Below are 18,169 nucleotides of genomic sequence, written 5' to 3' on the forward strand. Positions count from 1 at the left end.
ATGAATCCTGGTATTGTGTGCTTTTCCTATATGTTGTAAATCTGGCCTCTATGATGTTAACGAGGGAGGATGGGCAGCAGTTGAGTTAGTGAGGCAGGACTCAAACCTCAAGATTGGGCTATGTTTTGAGGCAATCTCTTGATAAAAGAGTGAAGCTAGCAGAGATACAGGGAAATCTCATACCACCAAGAAAGAAGCACCGGGAACACAGCACGTCCTTTAGACCCAGGGCCTCACAGAGAATCTCCTAGTCTAGGGGAAGACTGATGAGAAAGACCTTCCTCCAGAGCCGACAGAGAGAAAAAGCCTTCCCCGGAGCTGAAGCCCTGATTTGGACTTGTAGCCTACTTTACTGTGAGAAAATAAACTTCTCTTTGTTAAAGCCATCCACTTGTGGTATTTCTGTTATAGCAGCACTAGATGACTAAGACACACACACATGTATATAGAGAGAGAGGGAGACAGAGAGATTGAGAGAGGTTTATCTCAACGAAATGGCTCATGCGATTGCAAAGATTGGTAAGTCCCAAGTCCGTGGGTCAGGTGTCAGACTGGAGGCTTCTCTTGACTCATGTAGCTGCAGGGGCTGATGAACCCAAGATCAGCAGGTCAGATGGCAGGCCACTGGCTCAAGTCTGAAGAACTGGAGATGAGATGATGATGAGCTGAATACAGGATCCAGAGTGAGCAAAAGCCAGCAAGCTTTGTCAAAACATTCATATGTATTGGATGCAGGCTACACCCCTGAGGAAACTCTCCTTACAACTGAGTGGCTGATCACAGCAAATCACAGCATGGCGGTGACTACATTATATCACAAAATGGAGGATAACTACATCATTACATAACTGCCAAACCACTGAGAATCATGGCCCAGCCAAGTTGACGCACAACCTAAACTATCACAGTATATAAGGTTCCAGATAAAATTTTCTTTGGAGGAGCAGTGAGGAATTGGAGGGTCAAACTTAGATCCATTTTTCTGTGGCATCATACATAGTAGTCAACACAGCTTTCAGTAGACTATGATGTAAAGAAATGTATCTCCTTCTTCAGACTCTTAGATGACACTTTTAAGATTTTTGTCACATTCCTATGCCATCAATATTTTCATTAATTTTGTAATATATTTGAATCAAAATGTACAACTTGTACTTAAGCTTCTTTCCAAAATAAATTAATAGGGACTGGATCTAACCTTCCCTCTGAAACAACCAAGAAAAACCAGACCAAATGTGTGGCACAACATATTTCAAGATACTGGACATTAAGTAACAAAGGACAAGGATCTCTAAGAGACAAGAAACAAATTAGATGAGGCCTATGCTTTCCTCAGCTTACCACCTTGAGAGGGTTTCCAGGCCTTAGTGCATAAAGGGGAAATCCAGGCAAACTACCAGAGTTGAAAAGAAGGAATTGAGAGTCTAGGAGATCATTGTGACTATAGGCTACAGAATATAACACTAAAGAGGAGATAGTTGTACACAGAGCACTGAAGTCTGCAGAGTTCCACCCTCAAGTATTCATCAGAGCACTGATCAGTGCATGAATGTTAGGAAGTTATCTGAGTCTGAGAACAACATTTAAAAGAAAGAAAACAGTGTCCCGTGCTCACCCAGGATAGTAATAGTGCATGTCACCAACAGCCAGGCTGAGAAACTCACAATTCACATAGCATTGGGTAGAGTACTCGGAAGTTCTTGCCTCAATATTGGGGATAAACCAGGCACACAAAGTAACAGGAAAATATGATGCATAATAAGAAGAATAACCAATCAAAACCAATGAAAACTGACACAGGTGTTAGAATTAGTGGGCAAGAACATTAAAAGTTATTACACCCAAGTTCAATGTGCTCAAAAAGTTAAAGACAAGATATATATAAAAGAGAACAAAATTAAAATTTTAGAGGTGAAACAATGTTTGACATGAAAAACAGACTGGATGGGATTAATGGCAGATTAAATATTGCAGAGGAAAAAATTAGTGAGCTTGAAGAGATCAATAAAAACTACCCCCCCCATAGCAAGTAAAACCACAAAGAAATCCAAAATATTGACTAGAGAATCAGTGATCCATGGGATTTCACATGGCTTGTTGTTCATATAATTGCAGTCATTGAAGGAAGAGGAGGGGGGCAAAAAATATTTGGATAAATAATGGCTGAAAATTTTCCAAGTTTGATTTAAAACTATACTCTCAAAGATCCATTAAGCACAACAAACCTGCAGCACTAGAAACATGAAGACGGATCCACAAAGACACATCATAATCAAATTGCTCAAAACCAGTGATAAACAGAAAATCTTAAAAATAGCCAGAGAAAAAGACGTGTTAAGTACAGAGAAACAAATGTAAAGATGTCAGCAGATTTCTCACTGGAAACACTGAAAGTAAAAAGGCGGTGAATCAACATATTAAAGTAGTGGGGCAAAAACAAACATACAAAGAAAAAAAAATCAAAGTAGAACTCTAAACCCAGTGAAAATATCTCTTAAAAACATCAGCAAAATATAGAAGTTTTCAGACATACAAAAGCTGAAAGAATTCATTACCAGTAGACCCATGTTACTATAAATGTTAAAGGAAGCACTTCGAGCAAAAGTAAAATGATGCTAGATGGAAATATACAGCTACGCAAATGAATAAAGAGTACCAGAAATGGTTAACTACATGAATAAATACATAATTTTTTTCTTGGTAGTTAAATCTTTTTAGAAAACAATTACTTTAAAAAACGTATTGTGGATACAGGAGAGGTCAGCACAATTGGACTAAACCAAAACCAAAGAAGTTTCCTGAATAAACTGAATGCTTCAAAGGCCAGCATAGCAGGGGCAGAGGTCTGGGGACCATGGTTTCAGGGGACACCAAAGTCAATTGGCATAATAAAATCTATTAAGAAAACATTCTGCATCCCACTTTGAAGAGTGGAATCTGGGGTCTTAAATGCTAGCAAGCAGCCATCTAAGAGGCATCAATTGGTCTCAACCCACCTGGATCAAAGGAGAATGAAGAACACCAAGGACACAAGGTGATTATGAGCCCAAGAGACAGAAAGGGCCACATGAACCAGAGACTACATCATCCTGAGACCAGAAGAACTAGATGGTGCCCGGCTACAACCAATGACTGCCCTGACAGGGAACGCAACAGAGAACTCCTGAGGGAGCAGGAGAGTAGTGGGATGCAGACCCCAAATTCTCATAAGACCAGGCTTAATGGTCTGACTGAGATCGGAAGGACCCCGGTGGTCATGGCCCCCAGACCTTCTGTTGGCCCAGGACGGGAACCATTCCCGAAGCCAACTCTTCAGACATGGATTGGACTGGCCAATGGGTTGGAGAGGGATGCTGGTGAGGAGTGAGCTTCTTGCATCAGGTGGACACTTGAGACTATGTTGGCATCTCCTGCCTGGAGGGGAGATGAGAGGGTGGAGGGGGTTAGAAGCTGGAGAAATGGACACGAAAAGAGAGAGTGGAGGGAGAGAGCTGGCTGTCTCATTAGGGGGAGAGTAATTGGGAGTGTGTAGCAAGGTGTATACGGGTTTTTGTGTGAGAGGCTGACTTGATTTGTAAACTTTCACTTAAAGCACAATAAAAATTATAAAAAAAAATGTATTGTGGGGTTTGCTACATATGTATTGGCAAAATGTATGACCACAATAGCATAAAGACCAGGAGGAGAGAAATGGAAGTATACTATAGTAATATTCTTCTGCTGTATGTGAAATGGTATAACATCACCTGAAAGTGAGCAGTTGTAAGTTAAATATGTGTGTTATAAACCCTGAAGCAACCAATAAAATAGGTAACCAAAAAGATAGAGCTAATAAGTCAACAAAGGAGATAAAATGAAATAATAAAAAACACTCAACCCAAAAGTGGTAAATAAGAGAGTAAAAGGGAAATAAAGAACAAGTAGTATAACTAGAAAACAAACTTAAACCTAATCATATGAACGAAAAAAAAAAAAAAAACCAAATCCACTGCTGTTGAGTCAATTCTGACTCATAGTTACCCTATAGGACAGAGCAGAGCTGCCCCATTGGGTTTACAAGGCTATAAATCTTTATGGAAGCAGACCGCCACATCTTTCTTCCAGAGTGGCTGGTGGGTTCAAACCATCAACATTTTGGCTAGCAGCCAGCCACCAGCGTTCACTAACCATATAAACAATCACATTAAATGCAAATCGTCTAAACACTCCAACTAAAAGGCAGACATTGTCTGATTGGAATAAATACTAAAACCCAAATACATGCTGCATCCAACAACCCAGAAAAAAAGCCCACACTATAAATACAAACACACAAATGTATTAAAATAAAATGAAGGAAAAATACATAACATGCAAACATTAGTAACAAGAAAGCTAAAGTGGCTATGTTAATATCACACTAAATAGATTTCAGAGCAAAGAAAAATTACAAGAGGTAAAGACGTTTATTTCATAATGATAATCACCCCAAAAAACTAACAACCAAACAAAAGAAAAATCAGTTGCCACTGAGTTGATCTGCAGAGTAGAACTGCCCCATAGGGTTTCCAAGGTTATAATCTTTACTGAAGCAGATTGCCACATCTTCCTATCCACAGAGCAGTTGGTGGGTTTGGACTGCCCATCTGTCGGTTAGCAGCCAAGTGTTTAACCACTGTACCACCAAGGCTCTTTCGAAATGATGTTTTTAGGTGCCATCCAGTTGGCTCTGACTCATACCCACCCTGTGTACATCAGAATGAAACACTACCTGGTCCTGCATCATTCTCACCATCATTGCTGTGATTGACCCCACCATTACGGCCACTGTATCAATCCCTCTCATCAAGGGTCCTCCTCTTTTTCTACCTTACCAAGGGACTGTTGCCTCCAGATAACATGTTCAAAGTATGCTTCCAAGGAGCACTCTGGCTGTACTTCTTCAAAGACAGACTTGTTCATTTTTCTGACAGTCGATGGTATATTCAACATTCTTTGCAAACACCATAATTCAAAGACATTAATTCTTCTTCCGTCTTCCTTATTCATTGTCCAGCTTTCCCATGCATATGAAGGAATTGAAAATATCACAGCTTGGGTCAGGAGCACCTTAGTCCTCAGAGTAACATCCTCACTGTTCAACACATTAGACGTCTTTTGCAGCAGATTTGGTCAATTCAATACTTCTATTGATTTCTTGACTGCTGCTTCCATGGGCATTGACTGTGCATCCAAGTAAAATGAAATCCTTAACAATGTCAATATTTTCTCCAATTATCACGATGTTGCTTACTGGTCTACTTGTGAGGGATTTTTGTTTTCTTTATGTTGAGGTGTAATCCATACTGAACGATGTAATCTTTGATCTTCATCAGTAAGTGCTTTAATTCCTCTTTGCTTTCCACAAGCAAGGTTGTATCATCTGCATGTTTCAGGTTGTTAATGAGTCTTTCTTCAATCCTGATGCCACTTTCTTCTTCATATAGTCCAGTATCTCTGATTTTTGCTCACCATACAGATTGCATAAGTATGGTGAAAGGATATAGCCCTGAGTCACAACTTTCCTGATTTTAAATCATGCAGTATCCCCTTGTTCTGTTTGAATAACCCCCTCTTGGTCTCTGTAAAGGTTCAGCATGATCACAATTAAGTGTTTTGGAGTTCTCATTCTTCAAATTGTTATCCATAATTTGTTATGATCCACACAGTCGAATGTCTTTGCATAGTCAATACAACACGGTAAACATCTTTCTGGTATCCTCTGCTTTCACCCAAGATCCATCTGACATCAACCATGATATCCCTCTTTCCATGTCCTCTTCTGAATCCACCTTGAATTTCTGGCAGGTCCATGCCGATGTACTCCTACAACTGTTTTTGAATGATCTTTAGCAAAAAAAATTTTTTTTAACTTTTATTGAGCTTCAAGTGAACGTTTACAAATCAAGTCAGACTGTCACATATAAGTTTATATACACCTTACTCCGTACTCCCACTTGCTCTCCCACTAATGAGTCAACCCTTCCAGTCTCTCCTTTCGTGACAATTCTGCCAGCTTCCAACTCTCTCTATCCTCCCATCCCGCCTCCAGACAGGAGATGCCAACACAGTCTCAAGTGTCCACCTGATATAAATAGCTCACTCTTCATCAGCATCTCTCTCCTACCCACTGTCCAGTACCTTTCATGTCTGATGAGTTCTCTTGGAGAATGGTTCCTGTCCTGGGCCAAAAGAAGGTTTGGGGACCATGACTGCCGGGATTCCTCTAGTCTCAGTCAGACCATTAAGTATGGTCTTTTTGTGAGAATTTGGGGTCTGCATCCCACTGATCTCCTGCTCCCTCAGGGGTTCTCTGTTGTGCTCCCTGTCAGGACAGTCATCGGTTGTGGCCGGGCACCAACTAGTTCTTCTGGTCTCAGGATGATGCAAGCCTCTGCTCTGGTTGATGTGGCCCTTTCTGTCTCTTGGGCTCATAGTTATCGTCTGAGCTTGGTGTTCTTCATTCTCCTTTGATCCCGGTGGGTTGACACCAAATGATGCATGTTAGATGGCCGCTTGTTAGCATTTAAGACCCCAGACGCCACATTTCAAAGTGGGATGCAGAATGTTTTCATAATACAATTATTTTGCCAATTGACTTAGAAGTCCCCTTAAACCATGGTCCCCAAACCCCCGCCCTTGCTCCACTGACCTTTGAAGCATTCATTTTATCCCGGAAACTTCTTTGCTTTTGGTCCAGTCCAGTTGAGCTGACCTTCTGTGTATTGAGTATTGTCCTTCCCTTCACCTAAAGCAGTTCTTATCTACTAATCAATCAGTAAAAACCTCTCTCCCACCCTCCCTCCCTCCCCCCCTCATAACCACAAAAGTATGTGTTCTTCTCAGTTTATACTATCTCTCAAGATCTTATAATAGTGGTCTTATACAATATTTGTCCTTTACCTCTGACTAATTTCGCTCAGCATAATGCCTTCCAGGTTCCTCCATGTTATGAAATGTTTCACAGATTCGTCACTGTTCTTTATCAATGCGTAGTATTCCATTGTGTGAATATACCACATTTTATTTAACCATTCATCCGTTGATGGACACCTTGGTTGCTTCCAGCTTTTTGCTATTGTAAACAGAGCTGCAATAAACATGGGTGTGCATATATCCGTTCGTGTGAAGGCTCTTATTTCTCTCGGGTATATTCCGAGGAGTGGGATTTCTGGGTTGTATGGTAGTTCTATTTCTAACTCTTTAAGATAACGCCAGATAAATTTCCAAAGTGGTTGTACCATTTTACATTCCCACCAACAGTGTAGAAGTCTTCCAATCTCTCTACAGCCTCTCCAACATTTATTCTTTTTTGTTTTTTGGATTAATGCCAGCCTTGTTGGAGTGAGATGGAATCTCATCGTAGTTTTATTTTGCATTTCTCTAATGGCTAATGATCCAGAGCATTTTCTCATGTATCTGTTAGCTGCCTGAATATCTTCTTGAGTGAAGTGCATGTTCATATCCTCTGCCCACTTCTTGATTGGGTTGTTTGTCTTTTTGTGGTTGAGTTTTGACAGAATCATATAGATTTTAGAGAATAGGCGCTGGTCAGAGATGTCATACCTGAAAATTCTTTCCCAGTCTGTAGGTAGTATTTTTACTCTTTTGGTGAAGTCTTTAGCTGAGCATAGGTGTTTGATTTTTAGGAGCTCCCAGTTATCTGGTTTCTCTTCGTCAGTTCTGGTAATGTTTTGTATTCTGTTTATGCCTTGTATTAGGGCTCCTAAAGTTGTCCCAATTTTTTCTTCCATGATCTTTATCGTTTAAGTGTTTATGTTTAGGTCTTTGATCCACTTGGAGTTCGTTTTTGCGCATGGTGTGAGGTATGGGTCCTGTTTCATTTTCTTGCAATAGGATATCCAGTTATGCCAGCACCATTTCTTAAAAACTCTATCTTTTCCCCAATTAACTGACACTGGAACTTTGTCAAATATCAGCTGCTCATATGTGGATGGATTTATATCTGGGTTCTCAATTCTGTTCCATTGGTCTATGTGCCTGTTGTTGTACCAGTACCAGGCTGTTTTGACTACTGTGGCTGTATAATAGGTTCTGAAATCAGGTAGAGTGAGGCCTCCCACTTTCTTCTTCTTTTTCAGTAATGCTTTGCTTATCCGAGGCTTCTTTCCCTTCCATATGAAGTTGGTGATTTGTTTCTCTATCACATTAAAAAATGACATTGGGAGGCAGGGCCAAGATGGCGGACTAGGTAGACGCTACCTCGGATCCCTCTTGCAACAAAGACTCGGAAAAACAAGTTAATCGATCACATACATGACAATCTACGAACCCTGAACAACAAACACAGATTTAGAGACGGAGAACGAACAAATACGGGGAGGCAGCGACTGCTTTCGGAGCCTGGAGCCAGCGTCCCAGTCAGGTAACCTTGGCGCGTGGCTTAGGTCTGGGCCCAGGGAAGCTGACAGCGCAAACAAGGGGCACAGCCCTACCCCCCTGAACTCACCCCGGGAGGGGGCCCAGCCATTCGCGTGGGTGGCATGGCGACGCGGCTGGTGGGACAAGAAGTCCCCGGGAGACAGCGACAGGTTTTGGAGCCGGGAGTGCAAAGTAGCAGCCGGGGAATCTTGGCGCCGGGCATTTCACTGGGTGCTGTCATAGCCCAAGCACGGGGCGCAGCCCTACTCCCCTGAACTAACCCCGGGAGGGGACCCAGCCTGTCCCTGGGGGCGGCGCGGTGACGCGGCTGGCGGGACGATAAGTCCCTGGGAGGCAGCGACTGATTTTGGAGCCGGGAGTGCAGCGTCCCAGCAGGGGAACCTTGACGCTGGGCATTGGACTGGCAGCGGAGGATCTGACCGCAGCTCCAGCGGGCCAGACCCTCGGGGGCAATCTCCACACAGCCAGCACACATAGGCGACACGCCCCGCGGGAATCTCAGATAAAATAGTCATTCCAAGCAAGAAAAGCAACTTTGGCTATATTCCGAGGTGCTACTCTCCTACTTCCCAGGCAGCTTCATTAACATTGGAATTTCCTGAGCCAGAGGGAGAACGGCTCCGGCTCCGCGGCGGCTTTGCTTCCCCCCGCCTTTTTTTTTTTTTGGTCTTTTCCTAACCCATTCTTCCGGCCTGAGAGAAGGAACCACAAAAAACCCAGGGACCAAAAATCCATCCCTAATTGGACTTAAAACACAGAACCAGCTACGGCCAAGCATATATGATCCAAATCTCAGACTTTTATCCTTACAGGGAACAAGGTGGCAGTTATAATCCAAAGGCAGTTCTGATAGGGATCTGACTGCATTTTTTTTTAGCGGATTTTCTGGAAAATCAAGCTTCCCAGCTCTGATATCTCTGCTTATTCAACAGAGCCCTAACTGACCCACAACAGGGAACTGAGGGCTGAAGCTCCCCCCAGACCACCTAGCCTCTTGCCTTAGGGGTCTAAGGAGGGTGACATCTACTAATCAGTAGAGGTACTTCCATTGGGGCCCTAAGGTACAGCTGCAGTGCCCTCCCACCAAGGTGCTATAGGAATAGAGACACATCTACCTCACTGACACCTGGGGGAACCCTCTCAGTATCCTGCCCCCCCTGGAGGGTGAGCCCCAGCTGCTAATAGAATCTGGTGCACACAACTATCACCACTACTTCTCAAGGTGGATAGGTGTTAGGGTGCAGCACACACTTGATGACCCAAAATCAGATTCTACTCAAGAATAGTGAATAGACTCAGGCATATATATCTGGCAACAGCCCAAACCAGCTGGTAATAGGTCATAAGTAAGTCAAGGGCTACAACAAACAAGACAGCACAATCTAGTAGCCCATCCACATATGTTAAGTCTTCCTATCCATGAGCAAGGCATGTTTTTCCACTTAAGTAGGTCCTTTTGAATTTCTTGTAGTAGAGCTTTGTAGTTTTCTTTGTATAGGTCTTTTACATCTTTCGTAAGATTTATTCCTAAGTATTTTATCTTCTTGGGGGCTACTGTGAATGGTATTGATTTGGTGATTTCCTCTTCGATGTTCTTTTTGTTGATGTAGAGGAATCCAAGTGATTTTTGTATGTTTATCTTATAACCTGAGACTCTGACAAACTCCTTCTATTAGTTTCAGTAGTTTTCTGGAGGATTCCTTAGGGTTTTCTGTGTATAAGATCATGTCATCTGCAAATAGAGTTAATTTTACTTCCTCCTTGCCAATCCGGATGTCCTTTATTTCTTTGTCTAGCCTAATTGCTCTGGCTAGGACTTCTAGCACAATGTTGAATAAGAGCGGTGATAAAGGGCATCCTTGTCTGGTTCCCGTTCCCAAGGGAAATGCTTTCAGGTTCTCTCCATTTAGAGTGATATTGGCTGTTGGCTTTGTATAGATGCCCTTTATTATGTTGAGGAATTTTCCTTCAATTCCTAATTTGGTGACAGTTTTTATCATAAATGGGTGTCGGACTCTGTCAAATGCCTTTTCTGCATCAATTGATAAGATCATGTGGTTTTTGTCTTTTGTTTTATTTATGTGGTGGATTACATTAATGGTTTTTCTAATATTAAACCAGCCTTGCATACCTGGTATAAATCCCACTTGAACGTGGTGAATTATTTTTTTGATATGTTGTTGAATTCTATTGGCTAGAATTTTGTTGAGGATTTTTGCATCTATGTTCATGAGGGATATAGGTCTGTGATTTTCATTTTTTGTGATGTCTTTACCTGGTTTTGGTATCAGGGAGATGGTGGCTTCATAGAATGAGTTGGGTAGTATTCCGTCATTTTCTATGCTTTGAAATACCTTTAGTAGTAGTGGTGTAACTCTTCTCTGAAAGTTTGGTAGAACTCTGCAGTATAGCCATCCGGGCCAGGGATTTTTTTTGTTGGGAGTTTTTTGATTACCGTCTCAATCTCTTTTTTTGTTATGGGTCTATTTAGTTGTTCTACTTCTGATTATGTTAGTTTAGGTAGGTACTGTTTTTCCAGGAGTTCATCCATTTCTTCTAGGTTTGCAAATTTGTTCGAGTACAATTTTTCATAATAATCTGATATGATTCTTTTAATTTCAGTTGGGTCTGTTGTGATGTGGCCCATCTCGTTTCTTATTTGGGTTCTTTGTTTCCTTTCCTGTATTTCTTTAGTCAGTCTGGCCAATCCTTTATCAATTTTGCTAATTTTTTCGAAGAACCAGCTTTTGGCTTTGTTAATTCTTTCAATTGTTTTTCTGTTCTCTAATTCATTTAGTTCAGCTCTAATTTTTATTATTTGTTTTCTTCTAGTGCCTGATGGATTCTTTTGTTCCTCACTCTCTATTTGTTCAAGTTGTAGGGACAGTTCTCTGATTTTGGCTCTTTTTTCTTTTTGTATGTGTGCATTTATTGATATAAATTGGACTCTGAACACTGCTTTTGCTGTGTCCCAGAGATTTTGATAGGAAGTATTTTCATTCTCGTTGCATTCTATGAATTTCCTTATTCCCTCCTTAATGTCTTCTATAACCCAGTCTTTTTTCAGGAGGGTATTGTTCAGTTTCCAAGTATTTGATTTCTTTTCCCTAATTTTTCTGTTATTGATTTCCACTTCTATGGCCTTGTGGTCTAAGAAGATGCTTTGTAATATTGCGATGTTTTGGATTCTGCAAAGATTTGTTTTATGACCTAATATGTGGTCTATTCTAGAGAATGTTCCATTACGCTAGAAAAAAAAGTATACTTTGCAGCAGTTGGGTGGAGAGTTCTGTATAATCAATGAGGTCAAGTTGGTTGATTGTTGTAATTAGGTCTTCCGTGTCTCTATTGAGCTTCTTACTGGATGTCCTGTCCTTCTCAGAAAGTGGTGTGTTGAAGTCTCCTACTATAATTGTGGAGGTGTCTATCTCACTTTTCAGTTCTCTTAAAATTTGATTTATGTATCTTGCAGCCCTGTCATTGGGTGCATAAATATTTAATATGGTTATATCTTCCTGGTCAATTGTCCCTTTTATCATGTAGTGTCCTTCTTTATCCTTTTTGGTGGATTTAAGTCTAAAGTCTATTTTGTCAGAAATTAACATTGCTACTCCTCTTCTTTTTTGCTTATTGTTTGCCTGATATATATTTTTTCCATCCTTTGAGTTTCAGTTTGTTTGTGTCTCTAAGACTAAGGTGTGTCTCTTGTAGGCAGCATATAGACGGATCGTGTTTCTTTATCCAGTCTGAGACTCTCCGTTTCTTTATTGGTGCATTTAGTCCATTTACATTCAGCGTAATTATAGATAAGTAAGTGTTTAGTATTGTCATTTTGATGCCTTTTTATGTGTGTTGTTCACAATTGCATTTTTCCACTTACTTTTTTGTGCTGAGAGGTTTTTCTTTGTAAATTGTGTGATCCTCATTTTCATAGTATTTGACTTTATGTTTGCTGAGTCGTTACGTTTTTCTTGGTTTTATTTTGAGTTATGGAGTTGTTATAGCTCTTCGTGGTTACCTTAATATTTACCCCTGTTTTTCTAAGTAAAAACCTAACTTGTATTGTCCTATATCGCCTTGTATTCCTCTGCATATGGCAGTTCTGTGCCACCTGTATTTAGTCCCTCTTCTTGATTATTGTGATCTTTTACATAATGACTTCAATGATTACCTGTTTTGAGCATTTTTTTAAATTAATCTTAATTTGTTTTTGTGATTTCCCTATTTGAGTTGATATCAGGATGTTCTGTTCTGTGACCTTGTGTTGTGCTGGTATCTGATATTATTGGTTTTCTGAACAATTTCCTTTAGTATTTCTTGTAGCTTTGGTTTGGTTTTTGCAAATTCTCTAAGCTTGTGTTTATCTGTAAGTATCTTAATTTCGCCTTCATATTTGAGAGAGAGTTTTGCTGGATATATGATCCTTGGCTGGCAGTTTTCCTCCTTCAGTGCTCTGTATATGTCATCCCACTGCCTTCTTGCCTGCATGGTTTCTGCTGAGTAGTCTGAACTTATTCTTATTGATTCTCCTTTGTAGGAGACCTTTCTTTTATCCCTGGCTGCTTTTAAAATTTTCTCTTTATCTTTGGTTTTGGCAAGTTTGATGATAATATGTCTTGGTGTTTTTCTTTTTGGATCAATCTTAAATGGGGTTCGATGAGCATCTTGGATAGATAACCTTTTGTCTTTCATGATGTCAGGGAAGTTTTCTGTCAGGAGATCTTCAACTATTCTCTCTGTGTTTTCTGTCCTCCCTCCCTGTTCTGGGACTCCAATCGCACGCAAGTTATCCTTCTTGATAGAGTCTCACATGATTCTTAGGGTTTCTTCATTTTTTTAAATTCTTTTATCTGATTTTTTTTCGGCTATGTTGGTGTTAATTCCCTGGTCCTCCAGATGTCCCACTCTGCATTCTAATTGCTCGAGTCTGCTCCTCTGACTTCCTATTTTGTTGTCTAATTCTGTAATTTTATTGTTAATCTTTTGGATTTCTGAATGCTGTCTCTCTATGGATTCTTGCAACTTATTAATTTTTCCACTATGTTCTTGAATAATCTTTTTGAGTTCTTCAACTGTTTTATCAGTGTGTTCCTTGGCTTTTTCTGCAGTTTGCCTTATTTCATTCCTGAGGTCATCCCTGATGTCTTGAAGCATTCTGTAAATTAGTTTTTTATATTCTGTATCTGAGAATTCCAGGATTGTATCTTCATTTGGGAAAGATTTTGATTCTTTTTTTGGGGGGTTGTAGAAGGTGTCATGGTCTGCTTCTTTATGTGGTTTGATATCGACTGCTGTCTCCGAGCCATCACTAAGATATTGTAGTGATTTATTCTATATTTTCTCACTGAGTCTTATCTTGTTTTGTTTTCTTTCAATATACGTGGAAGGGCTACTAGATTGTGCTGTCTTGATTGTTGTAGCCCTTGACTTACTTATGACCTATTACCAGCTGGTTTGGGCTGTTGCCAGATATATATGCCTGAGTCTATTCACTATTCTTGAGTAGAATCTGATTTTGGGTCATCAAGTGTGTGCTGCACCCTAACACCTATCCACCTTGAGAAGTAGTGGTGATAGTTGTGTGCACCAGATTCTATTAGCAGCTGGGGTTCACACTCCGGGGAGGGGGCAGGATGCTGACAGGCTTCCCCCAAGTGTCAGTGAGGTAGGTGTGTCTCTATTCCTAAAGCACCTTGGTGGGAGGGCTCTGCAGCTGTGCCTTAGGCCCCCTGTGCAAGTACCTCTACGGATTGGTAGGTGTCACCCTCCTTAGACCCCTAAGGCAGGAGGCTAGTTGGTCTGGGGGGAGCTTCAGCCCTCAGTTCCCTGTTGTGGGTCAGTTAGGGCTCTTTTGAATACGCAGAGATAGCAGACCTGGGAAACTTGTTTTTCCAGTAAATCCGCTAAAAAAAAAAAATGCAGTCAGATCCCTATCAGAAATTTTAGCAAAATTTTAATTGCATGTGATGTTAATGATATTTTTATATTATTTTTGCATTCTGTTGGATCACCTTTCTTTGGAATAGGCATAATTATGGATTTCATTCAGTCAGTAGGCCAGGTAGCTGTCGTCCAAATTTTTTAGCGTAGATGAATGAACACTTCCAGTGGTATATCCATTTGTGGAAACATCTCAATTGGTATTCTGTCAATTCCTGGAGCCTTGTTTTTCACCGGTGCCTTCAGTGCAGATTGGACCTCTTCCTTCAGTACCATCCATTCATGATCATATGCTACCTCTTGAAATGACTGAACGTTGACCATTTCTTTTTGGTATAGTGATTCTGTGTATTCTTTCCATCTTCTTTTGATGCTTTCTATGTCTTTTATTTTCCCCGTAGAATCCTTCAGTGTTACAACTTGAGGCTTGAACTTCTTCATTTCTATCAGCTTGAGAAATGTCGAGCACGTTCTTCCCTTTTGGTTTTCTAACTCTATGTCTTTGCACATGTCATTATAATACTTCATCTTCTCGAGCCACCCTTTGAAATCTTTTGTTCAGCCCTTTTATTTCATTTCTTTCATTTGCTTTAGCTACTGGACATTCAAGAGCAACTCTCAGAGTCTTTTCTGACATCCATTTTGGCCTTTCTTTTCTGTCTTTTTAATGACCTCGTGCTTGATGTCCTTGATGTCATTCCACAACTTGTCTGGTCTTCAGTCATTAGTGTCCAGCCAGTCAAACCTATTCTTGAGATTGTTTCTAAATTCAGGTGGGATATTCTCAATGTTGTACTTTAGCTCTCATGGACTTGTTCTAATTTTCTTTAACTTCAATTTGAACTTGCATATGAGCAATTGATGGTCTGTTCCACAGTCGGCCCCTGTCCTTGTTCTGACTAATGATATTGAGTTTTTCCATAGTCTCTTACTACAGCTGTAGTTGATTTGGTTCCAGTTTCTTCTATCCGGAGAGATATACTCTTGGTATAGTTGTCATGTAATATTGTTGAAAAAAGGTATTTGTAATGAAGTTGTTTGCCTTGCAAAAGTCTATTATGCAATCTCCTGGGTTGCTTCTATCACCAAGGCCGTATTTTCCAACTGCTGCTCCTTCTTCTTTGTTTCCAACTATTGCTTTCCAATCACCAGAAATTATCAATGCATCCTGATTGCATGTTTGATCAATTTCAGACTGCAGATGTTGGCAAAAACCTTCAACTTCGTCATCTTTGGCCTTAGTGGTTGGTGTGAATATTTGAATAATAGTGGTATTAACTGGTGTTTCTTATAGGCATATGGATACTATCCTATCACTGACAGTGTTGTACTTCAGGATAGATCTTGAGATGTTCTTTTTGATGATGAATGCAATGCCCTTCCTCTTCAAGTTGTCATTCCTGGCATAGAAAACTATATGATTATCCAATTCAAAATGGCCAACACCAGCCCATTTCAGCTCACTAATGCCTAGGATACTGATCTTTATGTGTGTCATTTCATTTTTGATGATTCCAATTTTCCTAGATTCATACTTCATATGTTCACGTTCTGATTATTAATGGATGAGTGCAACTGTTTCTTCTCATTTTGAGTCACGCTACATCAGGAAATGAAGGTCCCATAAGCTTGACTCCATCCATGTCATTAAGGTTGGCTCTACTTTGAGGAGGCAGCTCCTTCCTGTCGTCTCTTGAGTTCTTTCCAACCCGAGGAGCTCACCTTCGGGCCCTATATCAGACAATGTTCCATTGCTATTCAAAAGGTTTTTACTGGCTAATTCTTTTCAGATGTAGACTGCCAGGTCTTTCTTCCTAGTCTGCCTTGGTCTGGAAGCTCAGCTGAAACCTGTCCGCCATGGGTGACCCTACTGGTATTTGAATACCAGTGGCATAGCTTCCAGCACCACAGTAACATTCAAGCCCTCACAGTACAACAAACTGACAGACACGTGGGGGGTTTTGCCCACAGAATCCTTCAATATTTCAACTCAAGGCTTGTATTTTTTCTTCAGTTCTTTCAGTTTGAAAAATGTCGAGCATGTTCTTCCTTCTGGTTTTCCAACTCCAGGTCTTTGTACATTTCATTATAATAGTTTACTTTGTCTTCTCAAACTGCCCTTTGATCTTCTATTCAGCTCATTTACTTCATCATTTCTTCCTTTTGCTTTAGCTACTCTATGTTCAAGAGCAAGTTTCAGAGTGTCTTCTGACATCTGTTTTGGTCTCTTCATTCTCCTGTCTTTTAAATGACTTTTGCTTTCTTCACTTACAATGTCCTTGATTTCGTTCCACAACTTATCAGGTCTTCAGTCATTAATGTTCAATGTGTCAAATCTATTCTTGAGATGGTTTCCAAATTCAGGTGGCATATACTCAAGGTAATATTTTCATAATGAAAAAGGAGTCAATGAATCAAGGTGACATGGAAATCTGAATTGTGTCTTCGCTTAATAACAGAGCTTCAAAATACTTGAAAGCAAAAACTGATATACCTGCAAGGAGAAACAGATCCACAATGATAGTCAGATATTTTAATACACTTCACTCAGTAAGTGATAGACAAAAAAAAAACAAAACAAAAAGTGATAGACAAGGAAATAGAAAATCACCAAATATATAGCAAACTTAAAGAACACCATGAACCAACTTGACCTAATTGACATTTATAGAACACTCTCCCAAACAACTAGAGAATATATACTTTTCAAGTGCATTTACTGGAACATTTGCTAAGATAGACCTATTTTGGGCCACAAAACAAGTCTCAATTCATTTAAAATGATTTAAGTTATACAATGTATTTTTTTTAACCACAATGGAATTACATTAGAAATCAACAACAGAAAGATATCTGCAAAACTTTAAAATATTTGGAAATAAAGAATACACTTTGCCATAATCCATGGGGCAAATAAAAAATCAAAACAAAATCAGAATTTACTTTGAACGAAATAAAAATGAAAACACCTATGTTGGAATTTGTGGGATGCTGTTAATGCAGTATGTAGGGGGAAATTTATAACACTAAATGTCTGGATTAGAAAAGAATAAAGGTCTCAAATCAATGACTTCACCTTCTACCTTAACATTCTATTAAAAGAAGAGCAAATCAAACCTGAAATAAGAAAGGAAATATAAAAATCAGAATGGTAGGAGGCAGAGCCAGCATGATGCTATAGACAGAAGCACCACACAGTCCCTCCACAGCAAAGGCCCAAAAAACTAAGTAAAACAGATACACACTTCAATCCAGGAACCCTAAGCATCAAAAGAAGAGATAAAGAACTCAACCAAGCACCAAACGAAATAAGAAACTGGCAGAGAACAGAGAGCAAGAAGAGATAAGGATTGGTAGTCCCCATCAGCTAAGAAGGCACAGATTCACCATCTTGGACTCCTCACACTGAGAACAGCAGGCAGGGAGGACAGGAAGACAGCTTCAAGGAGCTCCCAGCAGAAGATAGAGCACCAGGTAACCAGCGATACACACTTTCCCACACCCTACCCTTCTTTCCCCTACTCAGACTCTACCACTACCTAGCAGGCTGTGGTTGCTCAGCCAGGGAAGTGCTGTCTCCTTGCCTCTTGAATTCACCCCACCCACACCAGTGGGCTCCTTCAATGCCATTTTTTTTTTGTTGCTATTGTTGCTTTTTTTTTTTTGGCTTCTTTTGGTTTCTTCTCTCTCACTCCTTCCCTTCCTTTCTCTCAAGCACTTGGCTCTGTGTGCCATCCCTGCTCCTTCTTGACAGGCTTTGCAGAGCCACTCAGATGGGGAACCACTTCTCTGGTCTGCAGTACCACGC

At 40.3% G+C, this 18,169-nt stretch overlaps 1 long non-coding RNA gene across 1 annotated transcript in view; it reads right to left on the reverse strand.

Annotated features, from left to right (window-relative positions):
- Positions 1–6,836: 6,836 nt before the first annotated feature.
- Positions 6,837–18,169, reverse strand: part of LOC126069533 (uncharacterized) — a 34,835-nt gene continuing 23,502 nt past the window's right edge. The window contains exon 3 of the long non-coding RNA XR_007515938.1: positions 6,837–16,855. This is a non-coding gene — a long non-coding RNA (uncharacterized LOC126069533). The remainder of the gene's footprint in view (positions 16,856–18,169) is intronic.

The sequence above is a fragment of the Elephas maximus genome, chromosome X, assembly GCF_024166365.1.
Source record: "Elephas maximus indicus isolate mEleMax1 chromosome X, mEleMax1 primary haplotype, whole genome shotgun sequence".
In the NCBI taxonomy this organism is placed as follows: Eukaryota; Metazoa; Chordata; class Mammalia; order Proboscidea; family Elephantidae; genus Elephas; species Elephas maximus.